This window comes from Mchenga conophoros, linkage group LG9, assembly GCF_057382185.1.
Source record: "Mchenga conophoros isolate Kocher_MC1m ecotype Shallow Benthic linkage group LG9, M_conophoros_male_GT1.1, whole genome shotgun sequence".
NCBI classification, from domain to species: domain Eukaryota; kingdom Metazoa; phylum Chordata; class Actinopteri; order Cichliformes; family Cichlidae; genus Mchenga; species Mchenga conophoros.
Genome location: NC_140534.1, coordinates 7,609,211 through 7,633,487, shown reverse-complemented (window position 1 = coordinate 7,633,487; position 24,277 = coordinate 7,609,211).

Genomic DNA, 24,277 nt, shown 5'->3' with positions numbered 1-24,277 from the left:
AACGCTCTGAGCCCCCTAACAGCACATTTCCATCACTGTTATGGCACAGTTCAATCTCAGGTGACTAAGAGACTCATTTAATATCCCACCTCCTCTCTCTCTCACACACACACACGCAAACACACACATACAGCTGCTATCTGGAGAGCACGAGAGCTGCAGTGTGCAAACATCTGGCTGATGTCTGAAGCGTAATTAGCATTTAATAAAAGAGGCTAATAAGGACTTACTTTGAGTAGTGAACAGCTGAACAAAATCAGTCAGAGGAGGACATGGACAGGCTGGCGGTCTGATCTGACTGATAAAATGTTTGACCTACAAGCTGCTCCAAACTTTCTCTGTCAAGGGACTCAAAATAAAATGTTATGTGTTGGCAGAAAGAATGCAGTCCGCAATGCAGGGTTCATATCATTCTCTGGATGACTTTAGCCATGCTGCTGGCAGTTGATTGGTCAGCCACTTCTACTCCAAGGATATGTCGTCCCTCAGCTTTGCCACCAACAGGTTGGCGTTTGTGGTAATGTTGTGTTAAACCTTGTGTCTTATGAAGTCTGTACACTTCTTTTAAGCACTTGCTCAGCAGGCCTTTATTTACCCCAAAAATAAAGGCCTTTGAAAATAACTTCAAATCATAAATCACACAATGAAACCGGAAGATAATTAACATGTTTTTCTAAATGTTAAAAAAGTGTTAAGTCTTTGTCCATGGAGTGGACACTACACGGTCACCCTATTACTGTAAATGTAAACTGTACTTTAGTACCATTTATGAAATTCAGGTGTTACTGTTGTTTCTGTTATAGCCTCACAGTCAGAACAGTTAAACCATTTATCTCTGATGGCCTAGTTGAAGATCGTGGCTAAGAAGCTCCACTGTGATGACCGTAAGTGGTGAAGAAAACAGAAGGTGCATCGTTTCAATTTAAATAAAATTGAAATTTAAAAGGCCAAAATTTTCCTGAAAAGACAGGTTAATGACATAACTGTTGAGTTAGTGGGTGAATGTGAGTTTTAGACAGACTTTTTCCTGTACCAGAGAGCTTTATGTGAACTTTTTGGTGATATGACTACAGAAAAAACAAAGTGACTGACTTGGTGAACTATTTAGAGTTAGTATTCCAGGACAAACGTAGTAACCTAATTCCTTTTTCAGCCATTGTGTGGATACAGTTCCTTTTTTTTTTTTTTTTTTTTTTTTTTTTTCTAAATGACATCAGAAACAGCAGTATGCGACATTACGTGATGGCAGAGCTTCAGTTCATCCTTTGTCATTTTTTTTTTTTTTTAATAAATAGGACAGGGGGAATGAATGAGAGAAAGAGGGGGAGAGAAAGAAAGAAAACCAAAGGGGAGAAGAGACGGTGAGAAGGGGGGGGAAGAGAGAGAAAAAAAAAAAGAACTCCTGGGTCACCTGTATGGAGGAAAAAAAAAAAACAAACAACAAAAAAAACAAACAGAGGAGACAGCAAACAACAAAGAGCAACATAATAATAGAGAAAACAAAGCACCATCACAATAAACTAGCTAGTCATAGATATCAATATTTACTAAATAATAAACGATATTGTGCAGCACGCAAGATAGACAGCGCACAGTGTGCTTTGAGGCAGCAGCCAAGAAAGCTTTAGTCCGCGTCTGTGAATACACATGTGTGCATACCTGTGTGGATCAGCATGCTTGCATTCCAAAGGTTTCTCCATGTAATGATCTGCTAGGGAGTGTGGGGGGGCCACAGCCCCGTCCTCCAGGGTGTGAAGCGGGTATGGAGGAGATCAAAACTTCAGACATCCAGAGGCCCCCAGAACACAAGAGACCATGGAAGACCAACAGAGGGGCAGCCGCGCCACTGTTCCAGTAAGAGCCGAGGAGAGTCCCAGATGAGGGCTCGCCCAGCAGCCGCGGAGCAGAAGTCAGGGGGAGTTGCAGTGACGCGCCCGTGAGCTCCGCCGGCCCCCAGCTGTGCCTGAGTGACCGAGCCCCAGGCCGAGAGGCCGGGGGCACCCCACCTCCAAAGGGGGCCCGAGCGAGCCCCAGGCCCCGACAAGCGGCCGCCAAGGAGTGAGCCGGTGTGTACCCGGACGCCCACCCCCAGACACAAAGAACCACCAACACACCGACACCTGAGGGAGTCCGCCACCGGCAGGGGAAGTGGTGGTGGGTGGAGATAGGCCTCCAAACCTTGGAGGGCCTGAGGTGTCCCCAGAGAGGTGGCGTCTGATACCCAACCTGACATATAGACACAGACATACAGGCACACACAGACACAAACATCCATTCCCACCCTCATGCTCTCATATGCACTCACTCCACACTCAACCAACGTGGAGACAGACATAAAGAGACGCTGTACACACAATCATACTCCCCAAGCGTACTCTACAAACCGGGTATAGGTACCCTGGATACAGTTCCTTAATTGAACCCTGTGCTTTCTCACTCATTTGGGACAATCCAGATTTTCAGTTTAACAGCAACACTTCACTTTACAACATGGGAGCAGAAAGGAATCTCACGTCTTCATCACATCTTTCATGGTAAAAGTTCATGTCAGCCTCTAATCTGTTCCAAAGATTTGGATTAGACAGCCAAAATATTCTCTACCACCTTACAGTGAGCTATGAGTGTGTTCACCCGTGGCTTGAAACAACTCAAAAGCTTTCCTCTATCTCCTCATTTGTGCTTCCTCAGTGAGACAACTGCAATTAGTCTTCCAACCAAAAGAGCTAAACCCACACTCACTGCTTCAGCCATTGCCAAGAAAATAATACTTATTATTAGAAAATCAAGCAATCACTTAGCATTGATCACTGGTTGAATAATACCAATTGAAGAAATATTAGTGAAAAGAGTATCTGCCTCCTTAAAAAATTTATTACGTTTGATTTGGCCGACTGTGCTTAGTTTGCACGTACGGGCCCAGCCGTGGGTCTGGTGGGCTTGTTTTCACCCCCTCCCTGATTTCTCTGTAGCTCCACCCCTTTCTGGTTGCTTTCCTCTGCCTCGCCTCTGTGACCGCAACTACTGCAGGAGATGTAACCGCCGGTCATAATTCATCGGTTACTTTCTGTCTCTCTGGAGATTCCCGGGTGGATGCTCTGGGCTGCCCTCTTTCTTCCGCTGGTGGGGGCGGGCTAGAGACTCCTCTGGGTGCCGGATCTGTGGGTCTGCGGGAGGATGGGGGGTCAATGACTCTGCCTCTTCTTTACTATCTCTCAACGGGTTGGTATGACCGCACCTGTCTCGCTTCTTTTAATCCACAGCACTAGTGCACTGACACTGACACATACGAGTCATAACTATACTAATGCAGAGCAGAATACGACTCACTGTAAGTGGTGAGGGTGGGCTGGGATGGTGGTCGGACTATCTGCGACTGCCTCGTTTTCTCCTGTTCCACCTTCCATCAATTTTAATGCAACTCACTAAACCACTTATAGGTGGGGCTCACACCAATCAGGCATGAGGAAAATGTACTTAATTAACTTTAAGAATTTATAGGTGTCCCCAATCAGGAAGCTGGATAACATACATGATTTAAATATATATTTATCCAATTTTTTAAAAAACTAAAAAACTGCTTTTGGGTTGGTCCAGCTTGGTGTGAGTCCTGGGGGTGGGGGCTGCGTCGACCGCCCGGGCGGGGCTGGATTAATGCAGGATATGTCAGGGGAGACTGCCAGATCCTGCCAGTTCTGTCTGACTTGGCACTCTGGCTCCCCACCCTTCCCTTTTCCTTGATCTGCCTCCCATGTTGTCATGGGCTGGGTCTGTGACCCAGTGTTTGAGTTCTTATATATTTTGGTATTCATTTGTGCCCTAGTTTAGTTCATCTAGTTAATTTCGAGGTTGCTGTTTAGTCCTTTGTTTCTTAGTTGTTTGTGTCATCTCCTCCTGTATTCAGGCTCCCTGGTCCGTGCGTCTACCTGTCATGCGTCATGTCTGTGTGGTTATGTTCAGTTCAGGTCACGTCTAATCCCCATGTTTCCTGTTTTACTTTGAAAGTCTGTGTCTAATGTCAGTGTATGTAGTTTCACTTTCCCAGTCCTGTCATTAGGTTCATGTGTATCATCTGTTCCCCTCATGTGTTTCCACTTCCCTTGATCATCCCTTATGTGTATTTAGTCTCTGTGTTTCATTCATTCAGTCTGTGTCGCGTCGTCTGTGTTCCCACCTCCATGTTTTCACGGTCAGTCTTTGCAGTTATCACCATAGTCTCTGAGTCTTCTTAGTTTGTCACAGTACTAGTTTTCCCAGTTTAGTTATAGTCTAGTTTAGTCACGCTATCCCTGCTTTGTTTGTACACTTTGTCTTCAGCCATAATAAAGGCTCGCTTTCTGTTAAGTTCACTCCCGTCTACTCACTTGTGTACGCACCTGGGTCCATCACACACACCACCACACAGCCTGTCTCCGCAGACCGTGACACATGTATTGTGTTGGCCTGTGTGATGCATTCCCTCCGTGCCCACTGTCCCGTCCCTTCACCCAGCTCACTGGGTTGGGGTGAGTGCCTCTCGCTTCCACGATTGGTCGGGGTCTGAGGCCTTTGGGGGTGGGCTGTGGCGCCTGGGTCGTGCTGGCCGGTGCCCCGCTTGGGCTTCGGGTCTGTTCGGTGTCCCTCAGCTTCTGCAGTGTTCTGGGTCCTTACTACATCTGTGATGCTGTGCTGGTGGACACTAGCTCTCCGTGCAGACTTTCATACATGTTTCTCACACAGCACACTGATGTTCTCGGCTTATTGGTCTTTACTATTGTTTTCCAGACTAGGGATTCTGGGCTCGCGAGTTCTCATCATCAACGCTCTTTGTTATAATGTTTGTGTTCCAGTGACTCGGGTGATCTTGATGGGGCTGGTGATGCTTGAATGTTTGGTTTTTGGGTCTCATCAGGGTGCACCTTTAATGGTGCGGTTATTATGACATACTGACACAACCTCACAAATGTGCAGCTTCTCTGTCTCGGGTCCATACATACAGCTAATGGACTCAGGGGATAATCTGCAGGTGGACAGTGCAGCTGTCACAAACAGATAAACAATATGACTGTGTATTTAAAAACTAATTCAGCGACTGTGCAGCTGCCAAATGAAATCTTTAAATCCATAACTGCTCTACAGAGTTTATTCCATCATGTTCTGATTAAACTAGCAATCACACGCTATTTAATGCTACCATACTGCCAATAAAAACAATCATATTTATAGTCTGGCATCAAATGACATCTCACCTTTCAGTTTGTGCGTGCATTGCAATCCTCTGAAACACATACTGTAAGTCCACTGCAAACCTGATCCTGTCCACCATGTTGTCCCCAGGGACCTCATCCCTGTTCTTTGTGTTGAGCTCAGCGTGCTACCTGGCCTGCTGTGTTCAGTGTGTGTCTGTGTCCTTTCCACAGCCTGATCACTGCTGTGATTTATCCTCAGTTATAAGGGCCAGAACACATAAATGTATATTTAAAACTTATAAACTCCTACCATACATAAAATGATTAAAGTCCCTGTTTTGGTTAACTCCCTGCCCACCCACCACAAATGGGTTTGATTTGTCAGTGCAAACTAGATCCAGGTGATGTTCCACGCTCTCTTCCAGGGCGGCAGTCGATCAAAAACAGGACATGTTTGAGTTTAATCAGCTCTGCGACAAACCTGGACACGCCTTAGACTTAGAAGTGTAGTTTCCCAGCGCACTGTACTGAGCCATTTTCAACCTGAACTCAATGTTGCAGCTTAGAGTTGTTTTATTACCACCTAGTAAGCACTAATTCAGCCAGGGATGCAGAATGATGCAAGCCAAAGCAATCCGCTGAGTGTGGGTAGCTTTCATCGCATTTCCATTCACCAGATAGCTGTGATCCTGCGCTGTCAGCTTTAAAAAGCTTATCAGCAGGGAAAGCACAGCAGCAGCGTTGGACTTGAGCGACTTCGAATTAAGATGTTACTTATTTTAATTGTACTGAATGTTTTTTCTCGAAGCAGTTAATTTGTTCCCTGAAAAGCAGGATTGCTTCTCTTAGGCTTCCAAATTTTAGGTTGACTTGATATCCCTGACATTTTTTACCATTTTAAAATCTCAAAGCAGGAATATTTTATCCAGAAACACATTAAACTCTGCTGGTGTTAGACTTTTAAACCTGCAAGAGTTTTTTTATGTCTCGTTTTCAAAAAGTCTGTTAACGATGGATACATTTTTTCAGCTCATTATTTTGATTGTCAGGATTACAGCTTTACTGTTTTGGTTCATGTCTCTTCTAATTTCCATAAATATCCCACATTTAATGATTTATATGAATATCACAATATTAATATTGATAATATCTAACATCCTGCTTTTAAGATTAGGCTTTAAACATTCCTATTATTAGAGGTGGATCAGGTGACCCTGACTCCTCCCTTATGCCGGGACTCCACCACTCTGCATTTAATCATTGGTTATTCTTTTTCTCTGGCTCTTTTCCAGCTTCCACAGCCTATCACTCCCAACTGCTCATGGCAGATAGCTGCCCCTCTCTGAGCCTAGTCCTCTCAGAGGTTTCTTCCTGTTAAAGGGAGTTTTTCCTTCCCACTGTTGCCAAGTGGTTGCATATAGAGCAGGGGTGTCCAACTCCAGGCCCCGAGGGCCAGTGTCCTGCAGGTTTCAGATATGTCCTTGATCCAACACATCTGATTTAAATGGTTAAATTACCTCATCAATGTGTCTTGAAGTTCTCCAGAGACCTGGTAATGAACTAATCATTTGATTGAGGCCCAGGGTGAGATCTAAAACCTGCAGGACATCGGCCCTCGAGGCCTGGAGTTGGACATAGAGGGTAATCTGATTGTTGGGGTTGTCACTCTATGGTTATATTTGGTGTTTTTAAAATAAAATTGAATCAAATTGAAATTGAAATTGAAGAACATCAAGCCCCTGAAATCAAACGGCAGCTGTTTTTGGATTCTTTTCAGGAATTTTAAGAAACTATACCAGAACTTATTTTTAAATATTTCATATATTTGCACTGCAGGAAGAAGGTAGTTGGCAGAGGCAGCGTGATGCTTTGGGCGATTTTGGGAAACCTTGGGTCCTGCCATCTATGTTACTTTGACACATACCACTTGCCGAAGCATTGTTGCAAATCATGTATACCCTTTCATGGAAACAGTACTCACTGATGGCTGTGGCATCTTCCAGCAGGATAATGCAGCCTGTCGCAAAACAAAAAGGGTTCAGAATTGGTTTGAGAAGCACAACAATGAGTTTGAAATGTGGACTTGGCTCCAAATTCCCCAGATCTCAACCCAATCGAGTAACTGTGGGACTGTGCTGGACAAACATGGAGACCCCACCTCACAACTTACAGGACTTAAAGGATCTGTCGCAAACATCTTGGTGCAGATACCACAGCACACCTTCGGGGTCTAGTGGAGTCCATGCCTCGATGGGTCAGGGCTGCTTTGGCAACAAAAGGGGAACCAACAAAATATTAGGCATAGGGCATCATGTTGTGTCTAACTAGAAGACTGGCCAGAGAGCACATGCTCCGTCGATGTGAGTGCTCACTTGTGCTGTTTCAAAGACAAACAGACAAGAGCACAACACGTGATGATCACATCCAGCACTTACTATAAAGACAGTTTTTAAAATCTAAGCTTTACTTTTTTTTTTCCATTTGCATCTGTAAAACTTTACTTCAAGTCTGAGCTGAACACATGCATGTACAAGTCCAATTTTATAACATCACAGCTAGCTTGGAAGCCAGTCGTAATCCAGAAAGCAACTTAAATAAACTCCCAGCAACACATCCACCTACTGATACCATATCGGACAGATTATTGTTCAAAGCAAAGTATTTTTAAATGTTTTAAAAGATGTCTGGAGGGGATCTTTAATGCGCGCCGCTCACCTCAGTCTAAATGGAGACATCCTGTTTCACAGGAAGGTGTCACTCACAAATTATACAGCTCGCAGTAATCAGGAATCGGGCCAGCACCAGCATCCTCCAGAACAGATCTTCTTTTTTTTCCCGTTTTTTTTTTTTTTTGAATCTTACTCTTTCTGTAAAACAGTGTGTATACGTGTGTTTTGACACCTTCTACTAATTCGTGCATTTGTTATTAGAGCTGTCCATCAGTGTGTAATTAGACGTTTGCCCTGAGAAAGATCTGATGATACATCGTATACCATAAATACTATGCTGTCATGTTATGAAGGGAATAAGTCACGGGGATACATTTCCACAAACATGTCAGTCAGTAGAAAAGCTGTTTAATGAAAGATGACAGAGAGAACTCCTCAGGCAAAAGAAGCAATAGCATACCCAAATTAACATAAGCATCATTCCAGTTGTCAAGCTCGCTCCCCACTTTACTGGTATTTTTAAGTCAGGATAAACCTGAGGAATGGAACAACCATTAAAACAAACACTGATTCTGTTTTCTCTGGCACCGGGCTGCATTTCACAGGGAGGGAGAAGAAAAAGAGAAGAGAAAAGAGGGGGAAAGAAAACAACCACGGCTGCTTTTCTGGCAGGAGCATGAGATGCGGTGGTAGAGAGCCGAGAGCGGCATCTCGTGCCAGCACATCCACATGTCATTTCTGTTTAGACACACCTTGGAGAATGTGACCTCTTTCCAAGCCTGGCCTGGCAAGGGGTCCGCGGTGATGGGAAGGCAGAGCCCCGGATTGTGGTGAACCTGTGCCAGACAGCTGCCTCCCACCATGTGAATACATGCGTGTGCGCACTCATGACTCACTACATGCAAGGTATGTGTGCACTGCAACTTTGCAGCTCAGTGACGTTGGTTCTGGCACGCCAGCCGCTCACTGGCTCCACCGCTCGTCTGTGATCTGTTGGTTGGCCCCGTTGGTGTCGCCACCACAATCTCAGCCCAAAAATCCCTCCTCCGTGCCAACGTACCCTAGGTTTCAGCTTTTACTGAGCTTGTTGGGGGCAGAGTTGGCGAGAGCGAACACACCACATAGATCACGGCTGTAGGGGTACAATAACAGGTAGCCGAACCCTCCCTTGCATCGGCTACTACGGTGTATCAAGGTGGACACAAGGACCAGCCGACCTCAAAGTTGATGGGTAATTTATTTATCATGACTTCATAGAAATCTGATCAGTTTGACTTGCTGATGAAAAAAAAAATCAACATTTTATTGCTGTGTCTACAAAGCTTACTTAAATAGTAAAATGACAATACATTAATATTGCTGTTACACAATGTAAATCCTTATATGAAAAGACCCTGTTCTGAACTGGGCCTCATTTACTCTACGTCTTAAAAAATGGATAAGTCAGACCTGAGCAGTTTCTTTTTTCGCAGACTCTCTCAAGCTGAATTCCGACCCACTCCTAATCAGTTTCTGTCTCTTTTTCGCCTTCATCTTCTTCTTTAAACCTTCACTCATTTGCACCTTATTAACTTACTCTTTGATTCTGTCTCCACTGTTGCATCCCGAGTTTCTCCCTCTCAGCCCTTCTTTCACTGTCTGAGATCATGAAGCTAATCTTTTTTTCTTTTTAAGTCTCGCACGGCATCGAGAAGTCCCGGTATAGTGTGATTAGGAGCCAAAAAGTTAATATGCTTTAAAGTTAATTTGAAACAGGTCAGCAGCAATAACAGGTCTAATCAACCGAATGGATAAAATAATGATGTGCCAAAATAAGTCACCGAAGCACTCAGGAATACAATCGTTCCCAAAAGAACATCGTGTTTAATAGGAACTGAAACTAGTGATTGAGACCATAAACTCATCAGGAAAGTGTTTACTGAGATCATGAATCAAAAGAGACACGAGCTTTTCCCACAGACTTCTAAACATCCAGACATCTTTCACAGTACTCGTAATTAGAAAGAATCCAGGATACTGCACTTCCTCACTGGTGTCACTTATACATCTTTGTGATGTTATAGACAGGAGATATTCCCAATATGGTCGAATCAGGGACATATTATAATATTAGGAACAAGTCAGTGTAGCACATCCATGGACAGAGCCTGATCAGTGCTTTGTTTATGGCTTATTTATAGTGAGTCACAAATAGATTACGAGTTTTACAATTTTACTACCGTTTACATTCGCTGCCCCCATCTTGGATTGAATTCTTAACTCGGGATTGGTGGGTTTTCTTTTGGCTTTCCGAGTACAAATTCCTAGTTGAAGGGGCTTGAAAATTCCGACCAGGAACTGGAACAAACCAATAGTTCAGAACTGGGAGTACAGAACCCCGACCAATCAGAATAAAGATTAAAGCTGGCGTAACTAGAGAGCGACCTAGAGGGAGAGAAGCTAAAATGGCATGTTTTAAATTTAAATGGAAAGGCCTAGACCAAAGAACAGTATAAGGCAGGATTATTCTGAACTGGGAATCATGCAAAGCTACTCTAGCTGTTCTAAAATCAGGCTCTGTTTGACATGCAAAATAAACCCTTTGACGGGAGGTTGTCATGTAAGGAATTAATATACAATTGAAAGCCACACAGGGGAAAAAAAGCTTTAAAAAAAAAGAAACCATTAGTGAGCTGAAGAACAAAGGAGCTAACAGAGAAGGAAAATGTTTTCCCCAATTTGTTCAGTACTGCTTCCATAGTATTAATGTGTTTGTGTATTTTACTGCTGTCTGTTAACTGGAAAGCAGTTTGCTCGACTCTGTCGTAATTTTTAAATAAAGTTGGATTGGATAATTTAGGTACTAATAGGGCCTTTTTATGAATACAAACACTTTTGTAGAGTTTGAGATTTCACCCTGATGCCAATGGTAATATTCCTAAGGGGAAGCGTGTCACACATTACCCATCACAATAGTGGATTTAAGGCGGCAGCTTAGCAGCGAGGGGGCACCCAGGTTGTGTCGAGGCTGTGTGGAGACAGGGAGGGGGGATGTGGAGGGGTTGAGTAGACAGGCATGCAAAAAGACACTCACCTGTGTACGGCAGGGATAAGCAAGCCGACAGCCACACAAAGCACAGACACAGCAGAATCCTACTCCCTGCTCGCCATTTGGCCTCCGGCAGTGAGGGGTAACTGAATTACAGCAGCAGCAAAAAAGCTAATCTCACTTCCTCTGTGGGGGTCGCGCGCGTGTGCACTTGTACGCCTGTCAGTGGGGTGTCGCGAGCGTTCATTTGTGGGTCCACGCGTATTCGTTCAGACTCAGCATGCACTTTGGAAAGCGTGTCATCCCGACAGTGAGAGTGTATGTTTACTAGATGAAGATGAAGGCCCACATCCAACTGTCCTGCAGGCACCAGAAGGTGAGCCGTAACAGAGGTGAGGAGCGTGCGAGCATGCTTATATGTGTGTGACAACTCGAGTATGCATGAAGCTTGTTTACATCGTCTGAGCATGTGTCCACTTGTTAAAGACACCCGTACCCCGTCCCCAACACTCAACTTGAGAAGCTATCGTCTAACATCAGGCAGATACAACCAGTATTTGCAAAGCCTCCGCAGACTCCCAGGAAACAGATGGAAAACCTGAAAAACGGATTAAAATAGTGATTTCGAGCAGGCTCTGTTTGCTTTGAGCCGACTAACATACTCTTGAGTTGGCTGTTAAGTTCACAAGTTAAATGTTTTTTGGCAGGCAGGAGCAAAAAGCAATGATAGAGTGTACAGTTACACCAGCTGACACAGCTGATAACACCAACATGAAGCACCTGTTTAATGAGTTATTTTGTTATAGCGAGCGCTGAAAACAAAGTACAGCAGAGGTTGATGAGAACAGAATGTTAATAAGAATCAATTTTCTTAAAAGCTTATCCAGCTTAGAGTGTGGGTGGCTGGAGTCTGTCCCTGTTGTCACAGAGCGAGAGGCAGAGTACACCTGCGACAAGTCACCAGCCCGTCACGGATCTAAGAAATCAAGACACATGACCCCACACTCTCACATCCTTAGCTACACTCAATGTAGACTCACCAGTTTACCTAAGATGTATGCTTTTGTACTGTGGGTGGAAACTCATACAAGCACAGGCAGAAGTTACAATCTTCCCAACCTGATGAATGGCGTTAATTTAGCTAATCAAGCACCAAAGTAACCTTTGTTAGCCTCATGGACATTTATTTTTTTAAAAAGCCTTCAAAATCAGTAGGACTCATTCTCAAAGAACTACAACTCCCTCTTGCATAGTCTCATGGTTAATGGGTATGGAGCTGAAGTTTTAAAAATTACAAAAATTTGTGCATAACACATCCCACACCTGTGTGATTTAGCAACAGCATGGAGCCGTTTTGAATGGAGAAACAGATAATGGTGTCCATCCGTCTCTTCCACTTATCCTCGTCAGGGTCGCAGGGGGACTGGATCCTAGCCCAGCTACCATAGAGCGAGAGGCAGGATACATTCTGGACAGGTCGCCAGTCTGTCACGGGGCTAACACATAGAGACAGACAACCAGTCGCACCTATTACCAACTATCCCCACTAACTGCATGTATTTGGACTGTGGGAGGAAGCCAGAGTACCCGGAGAGAACCCACACAAACATGGGGAGAACATGCAACCTCCACACAGAAAGGCCCCACCAGGTGGTGGAATCAAACTCAGGAACTTCTTGCTGTGAGGCAACAGTGGTCATAATCGCACCACCGTGCTGCGCCAAATAGTGATGTATTGTTTCTTTGGTGTTAAGTTTATTTTGGGGGCAATTTCCCTTTATTCAACTGTTTGGTAATGAAGAGCAGACAGGAATGAGAGGGAGAGAGCAGTAGAAGACACAGAGTCCAGCACCACACTTTAGACTCAAAGCTTGGCTGCTGTACTTCAGCCATGTGGCACATGGACACCTACTCAACCAGTGAGCTAAAGTTGCATCCTGTTAAACGCATTTAAACATTAATTATAAAGGGGAAAAGAAGGGAAACGTAAGAGTCCACCAGGGTTTAAACCTTAATGAATTACTGCTACTTTTGTACCGAGGCCTTGCTAATGTATCTCCTGCCGAATAATTAACCAGGAAATAAATAAAAGCCTTAATAATCCAATCCAGTGAAAGTTTGTTCATAGTTAAGAAGTCTACTCATTCCAGTGCTAAACATCCTGCCCAGTATTTAAATGGCACTTTGAAACCACTCTATGTACTTATATTTACCTCTGCTAACACCCATTTTAGAGCCAGCAGCACAGTCTTATGTACTAACCCAGCGGACCCCAACTCCGGGCCATGGACCGGTACCGCGAGAGTTGAGGCTGAAATTTGAGGCTGTCATTAACAATGACAGCAGAAACAGGAGAACTAAACCTGGATGGCTTTAGATAGAAAACATGTTGTTTTGCAATTTGGACAACCAGTTCTCCAATGCAGCACATTGGAGAACTGGTTGTCTTAGTGCACACAGAAACCTGAATGGTTATCATGTCCTGGTGTCAGATAAAACACAAAGTGGATAGAAATACATTTTCATCCAATCTGCAGTTTCAGGTTGAGGCCAGCACAGTTTCACTATCAGCTTTTCTCAGAAATAAGAAAGTAGGAAGCCTAACAGTATTTTGTATTGGTATAGAAATGAGAAGAAAAAAAAGAAAAACACCTAGACATCTGAACCAAACAAAACGTTCCCCTGAAATATATTTATCATTTGAGGTCCAGCTACAGTCTCAACCACTAATTCTCTCAATCATCTTCACCTTTCGGAGCTCTTTGTAACACACGTGAACGTAAATAAATAAATTCTACTGCGCCTTAGTCACCGTCGGTCAGCGGGATTGAACTGACTCACAGAGGTGAACGAGTTACACTCAGAGTAACGTTATGTTTTCTCTGGGTGTATCACAAAACAGAACTAAAACAGAACAATACGCCTGAGGCATGACTGGCTGACTAAAAACTTTGCATCCTTCCACTGGTGTGTAGCTGCACGCTGGATACCTTTCATCACCCTTTCTCGGGCATCCAGTCTAGGAGCCATGACAGCCAGTTGTGTTGCCGTTTCCCCGTCTTCCTCCAGCAGCATGTTCAGAACCGGCGGACCGGGTTAGGCTGGAGCCCAGGTTCTCTTCCAAGAGCCTGAAAAGCATAGCGTGAGTGTGCGCCGTTCCACTACAATCCTTGCGGTAGTTTTATCTTGGCTTTAGTGTGTGATGTGGTTGCGATGCGGAGGTGGAACACAGAGAGCCCGTGTTTGTCTATGCTTGAATGCTTTCTTGTGCGTGTTTACATTTGTGTGAACATTCTAACATGTGATGTTTGCTGCTAAATGTCAGCAGCTGGCGGATTGCAGACAGCAGCGAACACCACCTGCACTCCAAACCATCTGACTGGCAGGGATACAGTTGGCCAACTGACTGACGAAAATTACACTGTTGTAGCACAAATGTGACAAGGACTAGTTACAGGTTACTTCTGAATAAATAAATGAAAAAAAATACAACAAGTTAAAGTCAGTTTACTCTAACGGGGAGCTGACGCCCCAGTTTGTAGCCTGCATTAGAACTTTGATGTTTAGTGTTTGATGCTCTCCCTCTTTTTTCCAAGTAGGTACGGTGGCCCTGAAAGGTCAAATGCACTGCAACTTAAGAAAACAGCAGCAAATAGAAAAATGCTTCACACAAAATAGAGTGGAAGTTGAATAAAACACAATAGAAATTAAAAACAAAATGCCACAAAAGCTCACAAAGACTGTAAAGTGATTGACCAGCTGAGAAAGTGACAAGCTAATAGTAAACAGCTGACTGCAAACACGTATCTTCAGTATTTTACACAACACAGATGACTCAGTGCAATACTCTGCATGTTCTGGTTTTTGTCACTCACGCAGCTGTTCTGTCAAAAACACGCATCCCCTGTGTTTTGTGAGTTTTTTCCTACTTCTGTTTTGTTTTTTGTGCTTTTGCAGCACTTGTTTTTATAAAGTTGCAGTTTATTTGACCTCTCCTAGATCAGCTGGATGCACTCGGAGGGGCCAAAACGTTAAGCTCTGTCCCAAGGCCAAACAACAAAAGTACAAAAAGAAAAAACAGTCCCTCTTTTTGATTTTTTTAAACTGAAAGGTGAATCTTTGTCGGGGGAAACGTCGCATCATGATTTAATGCTGGGCCAAAAGTGCTGCAAAGTCTTCCTGGAGGTGAGCTTGTATTTATGAACCCGCTGGGTAGATTTTTAATTTTTTTTAAATGCCACACACACACATTGCGTTTACACTGGCTACCATCCCACACTATCCCATGTGTTTTACCTTATCCATATCCAGATACAGATCTCTTGGAGAACAGGGGGCTGGATCTGAGTCTACATAAACAGGGCTCAGATTCACTGAACTGAACAATTAAACAGTCTGCAGAGGTAATAATATAGCGAGACTCAACTACAGCTTGTTGCAGACTCTTAAACAGCATCGTGGGGCTATGGTGAATCCTTGTTTGTCCTACTGTGCTATATGCAGGCTAATATGCCATAAAGCCTAAAAGGTGAAATAATCTGAGAATTGTTTTAAAAGCAATAAATTAAACATCAGTTTGCACATATGAGTTTTAATTTTTGCTACATCTGACATTTTGGGCCAATTAATTAAAAGGGGGTTATAAAAAAAAAAATCACACTAATCATGTAGACGTCTCAAACAGGGTTAAGCAGTAAAAATGCCCATGAGCCCTCAGCACTGTGAGCCTCTAATGGGAAACAAAAGGGCCACATTCACTTACTGTTGAAAGCAGTTTCCTTGCCTGGGTTTTCATGCATAGAAAACACAGACGTTGACCTCCAGTCTCCTCATCAGCAGGATCAGACCGCTTATCATATGCTTCCACCTGAGTCATGCTTGTTTGCACTGCTGGTCATTTGGACAGAGTCACAGCTCTCCAATCTGTTCGACCCATTCTCAGGCCAGAAGGTGAAACTAATGCTTGCGGATCAACACTACATGTTTCTCAGAATTAATTTCATGTGCATGAGAGGCTGTGGCAGATATTATTTAACAACTATGATTTCAGACTTTAGAAGACACCAAATAATAATAATGGTGCATCTACTGTATATGAATTTAATAAAGAGCATCCTCAAAACTGAGTGTAAATACTGGGTAAACTGTGTGATGGAATGTATCTGAAATGACACAAATACACACTGGAAGGATGTATTTGTGTCATTTTTATTTGTCTCCATGCTATAGATGTAGTGTTTCCATTCAGTTTTGTGTACCATGTCACTCTTAGCGGCAACTGCTTTTCACAACATACAAATAGTTACCAAGAGCTGCTTTATATTTTCTTCTGATTCTCATATTAAATCTTACAATTTAATTTTATTCATTTCTCCTTTTTTAAGATAAAACAGTTTTTACATTCGCACTTCCCTTCTCGCCGGTTGATAGTGGGCTTGGAGTGCCGCTCACAGCCTCCTGTGCGTTTCAAACAGCCAGACTGAAGGCAGTGAAATCACCAGAGGAAGAGAGAGCTAAATCCTGCACGATAAAAACGTCCTCTTAATCTTACCTTGAAAGCCACGACAGAGGGGAGCCTCCCCTCGGAAGGAAAAACAGGCGGATTATTTCCATTTGAAAGAACATGCCAAATTACACAAACGTGTTTTCAGCCGCTCTTTTCAAAAGTGGCAACAGATGGAGGCCGGTCGGCGTTGCGAGCGGGTTGGAGTTGACGGTCTGCCGCCGCTGCGTTTCCTGTGTGTTCTGGAGTTTATCAGCACACACAGGTAGCCCATGAATCCATTATACAGAGCACAGATCTTATTCAGACGCACTCTAAAAAGAAACGCCTGCCCAGGTGTGTGCTGTCTTTCAGATTTTTTTCTTCCTGTTTTGAATGCAGACTATCAAGTTAAAATGTAGCAGCTGCTGCATAACTTATCTCTACAGGAGTTTGGAACAAAGTGCACCGAGTGATTAGACGACTGAGGAAGGAAGTTGGGAGCTAGGTGAGTGCTGCAGGAGATAAATGGAAGCTGGAGGTTTATTTTAGCTGTTGTCAGATGGCCAAAACATGGGAATCTGAGAGCTCGGGTGCAATACTGACTGAGAACAGTGCTGTTTCCTTTTTCTCTTCTTTTTTTAAACTGACAAATCCTCCAAATGCTTGGACACCCCTAGGTGTAGATTTTTAAAGCAAAAAGGAATAAATACAAGGTCTGCAGCAAACACACACCAAGGGTACTGTGATGTTGGGTTTTCTGTGAAGTGTTTATCAGACAAAATCCAGCCATAGAAAAAGAACAACACAGCACTGTACTGAAATTGTTATAATACATATTTACCAATGAAAGCATTATGATGTTGACATCGTCTATACATAGGCTAGAGTGTCTCTTACAAAGTGAGAGACACAGATCAGATTATTACACTGAAGAAACTCAATTCATCTGTCTTTTAATCAGTACATGTTAATGTTTAACATTCACACTCCACATTAGAAAGCAACCTAGAGTTCAGTGTCTTGCCCAAAGAAACTCGCACACGCAGACTGACGCAACTATTCGTAAATAGCAGATACTCTGTACCTCCCAAGCCCAACAGGCATGAACAGGCAGCCTCACTGAGGCTTCTCCACATACCCAGACCTGTTTGTAAAACAGTAACCAGCACTTTTAAGCCATTTACATTCATGTATATCTAGAATTCTCGTTTGTTTATATGGTGAACTTCATTGTCAGACTGTTATAAATATTGCTTCTCTGTTCCTGATGTCAGCATCATAAACCCAGTGATGGCACTAGCCAAACATGAAGCTAATTAGCTCAACTATGACTGAAAATGTAGAGAAAAAGACCACCAGGGGAGGACACAAACACTGAAATGTTTGCTTGGGCTCTAAAACCCCATGGAAATACTTTGTCTGCCAAAATCCACAGGATGTGACGACTGAGCTTGTTCCCCGTTGCATTCCCTCGACATCTGTCCTCCACTTCCAGTGACAACAGTTAGCATAAATAAGTTTGTTCCAAACGTTAGCAACAAAGCAGCTGAAATCATTAACAGCAGTGGTCGTTTGAGGTTAGGCAGAGCTCCTTTAAATTAATTTTAGACAGGTCCTAAATGTTCTTACTCGTGTTACTTCAACTACATATCTACATCTTTATACACTCTTCCTCACAGCAAGACAGTCCTGGGTTTTAATCCTACTTGGACTGTTTTGATGCGGCGCTCTGTGTGGGTTTTGCATGTTCTCCCTGTGCCTGCATGGCATGAAGATGTGCATGCTATGTTAGTATTTATATATATATCAATACAAAGCTGGCGGGACAAAGGAAACAGGAAAACCAGCACAAAGAGACTTTAAAGTGGTCGCCACGGCAATTCTACTTTAGAGGTATGAACAAGTAGAAACAGAAGCTGCAGTCTGACTCCTTCAGCAGGTAACAAACTGTTACCTGCTGAAGTTCAGAGTCTGCCTGCTGCAGTTTTGATGTCTATTTCTATAACAAGTTTAGCCTTAAGACCTTGTAAAAATCTGAACTTGAACTTGCTAATACCCATGGACACTCAGGGGACAGTGAGGGACACGGCAAAAGCTTCAGCGGCATTTGTTTCTGGAAATAGCAGAAGGTGGACTTAGAAATTTTACCTGGTTTCTTGGCTTCTAGCGCCAAATAGTGATCTAAGGGCAAATCTCAATGTAATAACTTTTCCATGTAGACCCTCTTGGTCCATCAGTGCTGTGCAGTGGAACCTCTACTCCTGTGTCAGCTGAACCTTCCTGCAGCTCCTCTGCAGTCATATTCAGGGTTTTCCACCTTTCTGCCAAGCAGATACAAACTTTCTTGCTGTTCCAAAGATTATATCTTCACTCCTACATTTCCCTTCACTACTTGCACTACATATCAAAAAATCTGGAAATGTCTGTGAACATCACGTAGTCAGCCAAGAAAGTGCAATTGAAAAGAAGGGTTGGCTTCTGCAACACGAAAATGATCCAAAGCAGGCTTTGAAATGCACCATCAACTACTCCCACAACAACACAAGCTGAAGTATCTGGAATGACCTCCACAGTCCTCTGACTTGAATATCACGAAAAGAAAAACAAATAGCTAAAGATCTTAACCATAATGTATTTGTGAGTCTACCTAAAATAAGTTGAAGCTGAAAAATGATCCATCAAAAACTAAGACGAACTGGTGGTTCACCAGTCAGGACAAGATGCTGAAACCTCAATTGCCCACTATGCATCCATCGAAGTGTGTGTGTTTGTAAAAGCACTTGGGTATAGAAAAAAGTGCTTGTATGAATATGAACTTGTAGTAAAAAGTGTGTAGAAAAGTACCATTTACCATTTAAATTAGACTTAGCAGGGGTTCCCACCAACAACCAGACACGTTCAGGGGCTTTTTCTATTGTAAAGATTACAGACAGAAGTATTCTTCACTTCAATGAAGACCTCATCTGTGCTTCACATCTGTGCTTATTTGATCTTTGGGCATGTGACTTCCTCTTTGTGATGAACTCTGCTTCCCATCATTGTTCAAGCCAACTTTTCCACCACTAAGTATTCTACCTTTGCATGGTATCATCATAGTCTACACACTGCTGGCTTGTTGGAAGACTGCAATTGTAACTCTGTAGCCTTTGTGTGGGTTGATTCCCCACAGTTCTGCTCTCTCTGCAGAACACACACCTACACAAATGGATACTAACATGAGACCTATAAGTAATGAGAAATAAAATGACTTTAGGGAAAACATTTTATATATATATATATATATATATATATATATATATATATATATATAATGTGTATATATATATATATATATATATATATATATAATGTGTATATATATATATAATGTGTATATATATATATATATACATATATATATATATATATATATATATATATATATATATATATATATATATGTATGTATGTATGTATGTATGTATATAATTATGTATATATAATGGTAAAGCCCTCATAATACTGTATCACCCCAATGGAGCCCTTCGCTTTCAGACTGCAGGCTTACTTGATCAAGCTTATAGTTCGGACTGAATCAGGTGACCCTGAACTCTCCTTTAGCGATGCTGCAATAGGCCTAGGCTTCCTGTAATGCATTGAGTGTTTCTTCTTCATTTGTCTCTTTTCACTAAGTGTTTATACAAAAATATGCATTTAATTATTAGTTATTATTAATCTCAGGTTCTCTTCCACAGTGTGTCTTTTATCCTGTTTCCCTCCTCTTACCCTGATCCAGGTTCTGTTGAAGGTTTTTCCTGTTAAAAGGGAGTTTGTCCTTCCCACTGTTGCCAAAGCGCTATGATTGTTGGGTTTTTCTCTCTATTGTTGTAGGGTGTTTGCTTTACAATATAAAGAACCTCAAGGCGGCTGTTGTGATTTGGCGCTACACAAATAAAATTTAATTGAAATGAATCATTCATTATAACTATATTTTTATTGCTATATTTTTGCGAAAAGAAAAAAAAAACGCTAACAAACTTGTCTGGCTCTTGCAGGCCAGTCATAAGGAGGGAACGTCTGCTGCAGATGCCTCTTTGCACCTTCTGGTTTTAATTATTCCAGGCACTCTCATGCAGCTCCCTCTTCTTTGCGCTCGATCCATTCTCCTCGCCATCTCGGATGAAGGGTGGTAATCACGAGCTGCTGCAGACAAGAGGCCATTTACTCAGGTGAGAAGTGGCGAGATGGGGCCCACTTCAGGAGATGCAAAGCCTTGCCCAAGGGTGCCACTCAATCATCTCCAATCAGGAACACCCCCCACCCCACCCAAGAGGTCTCAGAGAAACATGCAGCGCCCATGCTTTTGTCCAATGTGTCTTTTTTTCCCTAAGGTAAGGAGACATGGAAGAACGCACCGAGGGTGCATTTTTATTCACAAAGCTTGTTTTCAGTATTGCCAACAGAGCTGCAGCAACAGCACCGCAGCAACAGCACCAGACCATGCTGATGAAGATACAATCCTGGAGAGGCCTCTGTTTCTCTAACTCTCTCTCTTTGCTATCCTCCTCTCACTGTGCTATTGCCTGTAGAGGAAAGGAGAAGAAGACGAAGGGGGCATGACACATGCTGAAGTAGATCCCTCTGAATAAAGCAGCCTCTGAATCCAATTTCAGTGAAAAGAGTCAGCACGAGGGTGGTGCCGTGAAGAGGCAGGTACAGACAGATTAATCAGGAAGAGGAGAAGCCTTGGGTCGGAGAGATCAAAGATAGTGCAGAAAAGGAGACGAAGGAGAGGCTGTTGAATTATTTTGGAGGTGTTTGAGGGGTATTTTCCATGTAGCGTGTCTAACCTCAGAGGGGCATGTTCTGCCAGCTCTCACCGCATCACACAGAGGCAGTAACACACACACAAAAGAGCTTTAGCTTCTAAGTCTCATTTGCATCAATCTTCTGGAAGACTTTACCTTTCTCTTTGCAGCAAGTCAAATTTCCTGGATGGTGGCAAAGAAGGCTTTTCTCCGAGCCTTTTGAAAGCTCGTTTGACACGCACTTCTTTTGGCTGTAGTCTCTGAACGTTACAATAAATAGTGCAGTCAAATCAAAGCGCGCTGTATACTGACAGTGGGATGGGAGCAGGGTAGGGTGTGTCTGGTTAAAGCTTGCTAAATGTGTCTGATCTAATGTCAATGAGAAATGAGGCCCCTCTGAACCCTGAGTGGAGGTGGTGATCCACGACGACCATATGGCTCCACAAAACACCTATGACCCCGTAGAAGACACAGCCAGCCATCATGACTTCCTGAGTCTGTGTGTGTGTGCAAACAGACTGTAACAGCTGTCTTCTGCAGAGTGCTCTGGGTAATGGCTGACCTTATGCCTTTCAGGTGGCTTCAGCTCAATTTTCTCATCACTCCCCTCTGCAGGGTGATTGAAGCTGTTACCCCTTTTTCTTTTCTTTTTTTAAGTTGAGCATAAAACACAGGTCGCACAGTAAAAGCAGCAGTCTGCTGCCCACAGTATACAGTGTACTAATACATAAATGTGCACTGTGTGTATACATTCACGAGCAAGGGTCACAACCCCCAGCCATGTTTAAGCAATGTTTTTTAAGATGGAAATGGTGGCAGACAAATAAATGAATAGCCCTGGGGAAGACTTCACTGTGGATCAGCAGCACCTCTCAGGACAGCTGGATCAGGTGATTCCTATAAGACACAGAGAAAGAAGGAGGAAAGCCAGGGCCTGGAAACAAAGGGTTCACCAGTGTGTTAACATTTTTTGTACTGGTCTGAGTGAGTGCATAACCAGTTCTGTAATGGACCTTTTTGCAGAACTAGTCCACCTTTCTAGCTGGTTTGAGAAATAAAAGTTAGATAGTCTGTAGATCAGTCACTACCCCTCCCTGAGCATCATTCTGCCGGAGCTCTTTTCCTATTAAGAGGGAGTTTTTCCTTGCCACTGTCGCCAAGTGCTTGTTCACTGACCTTTGATGTGTATTGGTGCTAATATCTACATAACACAAGTTGACACCTAACGAGGTCAATGTTGAGATCTTGCCATCACTTCATGCATTATAACCACCATCTTTCATCTTTTTCAGGTGCTGGCAGACCAGCATGATTTAACAAAAAGTAAGATTCACTCAAAACATTCCAGTTTCCAAAGCACAGATGCTTTCTTCTAATTCAATACGAAAAAAATCAAAGATAATTTATAACATGGGGCTGTGGCTTAATTAGAGAGAACTGGATATGCTTTGTAAATATATTTTACTAAACATACTTGTGCATCGCCTCCACAGGGTGTCTCTGTGGTGCAGCCTGAAGAGGCCAACTGTAATCTTCGTCATCACAGCTCACAGGCTGTCCATCAAACAGAACACAAAGGGTTAACTGGATGAAAACTGTATGTACTTATCTTGGGGCTGCGACAAAAGAAAAAAAGGCCGGGGATAGAGGTGCTTTGTTTTTGATTCTCAAGTGTGATTTGGGAATGAGATCCAGTTTCCCAGCCTGGTAGAAAACAGGTGCTCACGCCAGTTGTTCTTTTGTCCCATTACGCAGATTGAAAGCAGAGCTAGCACCTGTTAGCATTCCTCAGCAGTTGTGAAAAAAGACACTGCGATGAAATACAAATGTTTCACACAGGAAGTGACATTCCACAAATCCAATTAAAGAAAAGTTGTTATGAGAATTTTTTTAAAACCTCTTGAAACCTGTTACAACTGAGTTTACTTTGGTCACTAAAAGAGGTTCCTGATTGGCTTACACTGTTAAATTTGATCTTTCGAGACTGGACAGTCTCCTTCAGCCAAAAACAGCAGGATTAGCTAATCGGCAGTTTTCAGCATTTACCTGAACTGCATTTTTGTTTTTCAAAACATGTTAAAGAACTGCTTTGATTACACAAAAAGTCAGAAAACAAGGGTTTAAATCAGCTCCACCGATGTTTAGGGACAGCATGGATGGGGTGGATCCTGGGTGTTGCTCAGCTCCACTCTGGCCACAGCTGTGCACGGCTGTCAAGAGGCTCTGATGTCATGTATAATGGGAGTCCACAGGGATGCAGGAATAGAGGGATGGAGGGAAGAGTGAGGTGAGGTGAGGTGAGGGGGGGATGAAACCAGATCCTTGCACTGCGCTTTTGCTGCGCTCCTCAGACTACGGGGCGAGGGTTAATGTGGAGCCACCTGCTGCAAGTACTGCACATCTGATACTGTCCTGCAAACGGAGACAGACGAGGGAAAAAAATTGCGTGTGCTGCTGGATTTCTTTACAGTTTGCATGCAGCAAATGGCAGTTGAATTGAAGTAAATGAAGTGTGCACGCTAATGTGTGAGTGCAGGGGAAAGGAAGGAAGAAGGCTGACAGTTACGGTGACTTAATACCACATGATATTTCATGGCTGGGGTAATGTGGCGGCACTCCCTGCTTTATGGAGCTGGCCTGGATTATTTAGTTGGATGAAGTCCTGCCCAGAGGAACAGCTGAATGATGTCATGCACAAGTATTTTTTTTCTTGTTAAATCAAGCGCTGGATTCGGATTTGAAGGGTTCTGGTTTGCAGAGTGGGATGTTGGGCAATTGGAAAGGTGAGCAGAGTAAGCGAGGGTGGGCCTGGGTTGATTTCACAGAGATGGGGGGCAGATGTGTGTTTGGAAAAAGAGATGAGCTATTGAGGTGGGTACCAGTAAGCTGACCTCACAGGGCATATGGCTCTACAGATGTGTGTGTGTGTGTGTGTGTGTGTGTGTGTGTGTGTGTGTGTGTGTGTGTGTGTGTGTGTGTGTGTGTGTGTGTGTGTGTGTATGTTTGTTCCATCTGGCCTCATTCTAAATGGCTAGAACAAGGTTCTCCTCTCCGCTGCTCAGAGAGGAGTGTGTTAGCATGCAAGACCCTCTCTTCTCTCCTCCTTATAAGAACCTAAATATGGAAACAGTGATTGGAAATTG